Below are 5,990 nucleotides of genomic sequence, written 5' to 3'. Positions count from 1 at the left end.
ATGTGCAGCGACGAAGACCCAGCACAACCAAAAATAATAAATAAATAAAATATTTTTTTTAAAAAAGACACATTACATGCAGAAAAACAAAGAATGATGACAGCGGATTTTGTATTTGGAAACAATAAAAGCTAGAAGATAGCGGATCTTCAAAGATATTGAAGGTACTCTGCCAACCTAAGTTTGATAATTTAGATAAAAACGATAAATTCCTTGAAAGATACAAATGACCAAAGCTCACTCATGAAGAAAGAGATAACCTGAATAGTTTTATAAGTATTAAATAAATTGGGGCTTCTCAGGTGGCTCAGTGGTAAAGAATCTGCCTGCCAGTACAGGCGATGAGGGTTCCTTGACTCCTTGGGTTGGGAAGATCCCCTGGAGAAGGAATTGGCAACCCACTCCAGTATTCCTGCTTGGACAGAGGAGCCTGGTGGGCTATAGTCCATGGGCTTGCAAAGAGTTGGACACGACTCTCCAACTGAGCATATATACACACACAAATAAATTGAATTTATAGTTGAAATCTTTCCACAAAGAAAACTCCAACTCCAGATGGCTTCACTGAGGAATTCTTCCAAATGTATAAGGAAGAAATAATACTAATTTTACGAAAATCTTCCATAAAATCAAAGAGGAGGGAATACTACCTGATTTATTTTATGAGGCCAGCAAATTGAATTCAACAATATATAAACAGGATACTATCAACACATCATGGTCAAAAGGATAATATGCCCCAGGAATATAGTCAATATAATCCATCATATTAACAGACTGAGGAAGAAAAGCCATGTGATCATCTTAATAAACGGAAAAACATTTCACAAAAGTCAAGTCCATTCTTGATTAAAACCCTCAATGCTCTAGAAATAATAGGGAAGTTCCTCAATTTGATAAAGGACATTTATGAAAACCCTACAATTTCTATCATATTTCATGGTAAAAGATTGAATGCTTTCCCCTAGTATCAGAATCAAAGTAAAGATGTCAGCACTCATCACTTTTATTGCACATTATACTAGAGATTCTCGCCAGTGCTACTGGAACAAATAAGTGAGTGAGTTAGGTTTGACGCAAGATTAATATGAAAAAATCCATTTTATTTCTGTTTCTTAGAAACAAATAATCAGAAATTAAAATTTAAAACATTATTAATAGTAAAATATATTAAATACTTGGGGATGACTCTGACAAAAATGTATAAGACCTATACACAATAACAACGCTTTGCTAAGAAAAATTAAAGAAGACCTAAACAAATGGGATGCTATACCATGGTCTTAGATTAGTGGACTCAATATTAAATCAATTCTCCCAAAATTCATCTATAGATTCAAAACAATCTTAATGAAAACCCTAGTAGACTTTGTGTGTGTGTGTGTGTGTGTGTGTACAAACTGACAAGCTAACTCCAAAATTTATATAAAAATACAGAGGATGTAAAATAGTAAAAACCGTTTTGAAAAAGAATGTGAATGTTGAAGGACTTATTATAAAGCTACAGTAAGCAAGACAGTGTGGTATTGGCTTCAAGATAGACACTTAGATCTATAGGACAAAATAGAGATTCCAGAAAGAGAGCCACACTTAGTCAATTGATTTTTGAAAATATGTGAAGGCAATTCAATTGAGAAAGGATAATCTTTTCAAAAAATAGTATTGGAACAACTAAACATCCATAGGCAAAGAATGAAAACAAAAATAAGACTTGAATCATGGACTTAAATGTATGCCATAAAACTATAAAAGTTCTGGAAGAAAACAGAAGAAATTCTTTGTTGGTCTTGAGTTAGGCAATGATTTCCTGTATATAGTACTGAAATTTTAAAACATTGGTTACAGCATGCAAGGAAAAATTGATAAACTGGACTTCATCAAGATTAAGAAAAATCTATTCTTTGAAAGACACTGTTACAATAATGAAAAGACAAGCCACAGACTGGGAGAAAATAACTGCAAATCACATATCTAATCAAGGACTTTTATGCAGAATATAAAGAACTATAAAAACTCAATAAAAAGAAAACACACAACTTCCCCCAAAATGGGTAAAAGATTTGCACAATCGCTTCATCAAAGAATATGTGTGGATGGCCAATAAGCACATAAAAGGATGTTTGACATCATTAGTCATCATTAAAATGCAAATTAAAACCACAATGAGATACTACAATGCACTTACTGTAACACCTAAGGCCATACAAAGTGCTGGTGAGGGTGTGGAATAACAAAATCTTTCTTAAATTGCTGGAGAAATTGTTTAATGTACAACTAATTTGGAAAACAGTTTAGCAGTTTCTTAAAAAGTTAAAAATACACCAACCACATAACTCAGCCATTCTACTCCAAGGTGTTTAAGAGAAATAAAACCATTGTTGCATGATGATTTGTACTCAAATGTTCATTGCTGCTTTATTTATAATAGCCCAAATTGGAAGTAGGGCTTCCTTGGTGGCTCAAATGGTAAAGAAACCGCCTGCCAATGCAGGAGATGTGGGTTCAACCCTTGGATTGGGAGGATCCCCTGGAGAAGGAAATAGCAACCCAATATTCTTGCCTGGGAAATCCCATGGACAGAGGAGCTTAGGGGGCTACAGTCCTTGGAGTAGCAAGAGTCAGACCTGACTTAGCAACTAAACAACAACAACAAATTGGAAATAAAAGTCTCAAATCAACAAGTAAATGGATACACAAACTGTGGTCTACCCATAAAATGGAATGCTACTCAGCAATACAAAGAACACATTATTTATATTTGTAGCAACACAGCTGAATCTCAAAATAATTGTGCTGAGTGAAAAGATAGAAAAGAGTTGTGTGTAGTCACTAAGTCGTGTGCAACTCTTTTACAACTCCACTGACTGTAGCCTGCCAGGCTCCTCTGTCTATGAGATTTCCCAGGCAAGAATACTGGAGTGGGTTGCCATTTCCTTCTCCAGGGCATCTTCCCAACCCAACGATTGAACTCACATCTCCTGCATTGGCAAGCAGATTCTTTACCACTGAGCCATCAGGGAAGCCCACTTACTATATAACTCCATTCAAATAAAATTCTAGAAAATGAAAGTAATCTATAGTGACAGAAAGCAGATCAGTGGTTGCCTGAGGATTGGGTGGGGCAGGGAGTGGAGGGAAGGAGGGAGAAATTACGAAGAGGCACCAGGAAACTTTTGGGGTGATGTTCATTATCTTGACAGGGGTGATGATTTCACAGGTGGTATATATGTCAAAACTTATCAAAATTGCTCATTTTAAATACATGCAATTTTTCTGCACCATTTATCATATGCCAATTAGACTTCAATAAAACTGTTAAAAAACAATCCCAGAAGAAAAGTGTGGGAGGCGAGAGGTAATGATGAACAAAGAACCTGGCAAATGTGTTGGTGAATCTAAATAAGCCATAATGATAAGAATTATAAAATCGATTGAAAACATCTGATTTTGTATTGGGTGGTAGAAATCAGGCAAGGGGTTTTTATTCAACTCTCTATTTTAACTGTGTATTATGCATGCTTCACTTTCATGGTACCTGAGAGAACAAAGAGAGGGGATTTTTTTTAATCAATTACAAAAATGTGAAATAAGAAAAAGGAAGTAAAGAAAAAGCAGGAAGTAGCTCAAGTCACAGGAAAGGAGGTAGGAATAGCTTAATGCACCCCCTTAAAAATGTTTGTGGGAGACTAGGAAGGCTTCCTGGAAAAGGGGACATTTATTTAAGATGGTTTTAAAGGATGAGCAGAAATATAATACATAGAGGGGGTTGCATTAGCAAATGCATGGGGAGATAAAGAGGCAAGCTAGATGGACTTCTTTGTCAGTCCAGTGGTTAAGACTCCATGCTTGTGGTGCAGGGGGCACAGTTTGATCCCTGGTCAGAGAACTAAGATCCGTCATGCCACACAGTGTAGCCAAAAAAAAAAAAAAAAAAAGACATGCTAGAGTCAGCACATAGGATGTGAGCCCTGGGGAGGGGCCGGAGGCTGCAAACTGAGGGACCACTCACTAAAGGCCCGAAGTGATGACAGAGGGGGAACCCCAGAAAGATTTTCCAACCTGAGGTGTTGTGGTTGGAGGGTGTTTTTGACACATCCCTGGAGGGTGATCTGCAGAACGGAATGGCTACCCACTCCAGTTTTCTGGACTGGAGAGTTCCAACGACAGAGGAGTCTGGCAGACTATAGTCCATGGGGTCACAAAGAGTCGGACACAGCTGAGCAACTTTCACTTCCCTGGAGGGTGGTATAGAAAATGAATTATTGCGGCAACACTGGAGGCAGGGAAGGTGGTGAGAGGGTTGAGGGGAGGTTGTGGAAACAGAGGGAAGAAACCATCTCTCATTCTCCTACAACTCAGTTTCCTGCTCACCATCAATGACAGGCCATTTGCTAAGATGTCCCCAGGCATCTTATGAGACTAAGTTGGAGAGAATTGTTTCCCCAGCAAATCGCTGGCAGCACCATAACTGTGGAAATATGCTATTTAAAAGTGACCTAACTTCTGACCTCCAGATCTGCCTTGTGACATGAGAGCAGCCAGCAAAGAGCCCTGGCCTTGGGCCTGAAGCTCTGGGTTCTGGTGTCTCAGTCAGCACTGGCTCGCTGTGTAACCTCCACCAAGTCCCTTGCCCTCTCTGAGCACCACCTAATCGGTCAACTCCCCCCTTAAAGTGAGGGTGTTGGACAAGCCTTCCCATCTTTGACCTTCACAATCAGCCTGCAGATCTGGCTCCAGTTCTGTCTCTCCTTAATATCCCAACCCACTGGGTGAGCATGCCCCAACCATGTTGCACTGGGGGCAACCCAAGCATGCCCCAATCCATGGGGATTAGCATGTCCCAACCCCACCACTGGGCTTCATCTCTTGGAGAAGCAAGACTCTCTGATTTCTTCCTTTCCTAAAATGAAAATAGCATTACTGTTTTCATGAGTTAATTGTTAAAAGTTTAAGCCATAAGAGAAGTATAAGGGAGAACATTAAATTCAAGTGCAATCCTAATATGCAAAGGTAGTCACTATTAAGATTTTGACCACAGTCTTCTAGACTATTCACTCTGTTCACACACACACACACACACACACACACACACACGTACACCTGCACATATATACTTCAAATATCCACACATACAACTTGATGTGATAAAATTATAATATTTTAACTATGTTGTAATTATGTTATAATCTAATCTAAAAAATCTATTTTTTTCCACTCAATGGAAAAAATTGTCATGAAATCTATGGAAAAATATTCTGTTATTTAATTTTTTAAAATGTTGATTACATACTCACATAAAAATATACCATGACATTTATGCAATGCATAAATGTGATCAGCATGAACATGGGCAAACCCTAGTCACTTCTTTATTTTTTGTGGCTTCCTACTTTCCTCTATCAAAGAATGGACTATGAACACTATTACAATGAACATCTTTAAACATACATCCTTTTGCATTTTTAGAAGAAATATTCAGATGTGGAATTATTGGGTTCAAAATGTGAATATTAAAATTTTTATGTATATTGCTCAACTATGCTCCCCAAAGTGAGTACCAGTTCTCACTTTTGCCAACAATATGAGTGCCCACTTCTCAATACCACCCCCCTTTTTTTGGTGGGTAGCAGTTTTTGTAAGCCTTACAAAAAATAAAACTTACATATAAAGATTGCCCTGGTCAACATCTTTTTTTTTAAACAGAAAGCATTAAGCATTTCTAATCTATAGGTGAACATGTAACCTCATTGTTTTTATTTTCATTTCTTTGGTTTATTAGTGAGGTTGATCATCTGCTATTTGGAGCTATTTGGATATTTTCTTTTGTGAAATAGTCTGTTTATGTCCTTTATTTTTCTGTTGGGTCTGTTTGTTTCTTATTGCTTTTTAAGAGCTCTTTCTATATTAGAGATTTAACCTCAAACCACCTGGTTTTTCAGGGTCCTTCAGTTCAGTTCAGTTCAATCTCTCAGTCGTGTATGACTCTTTTG

Source organism: Bubalus bubalis, chromosome 2 (assembly GCF_019923935.1).
Source record: "Bubalus bubalis isolate 160015118507 breed Murrah chromosome 2, NDDB_SH_1, whole genome shotgun sequence".
Taxonomy (NCBI): Eukaryota; Metazoa; Chordata; class Mammalia; order Artiodactyla; family Bovidae; genus Bubalus; species Bubalus bubalis.
Note: the sequence above shows the minus strand (reverse complement) of the source record.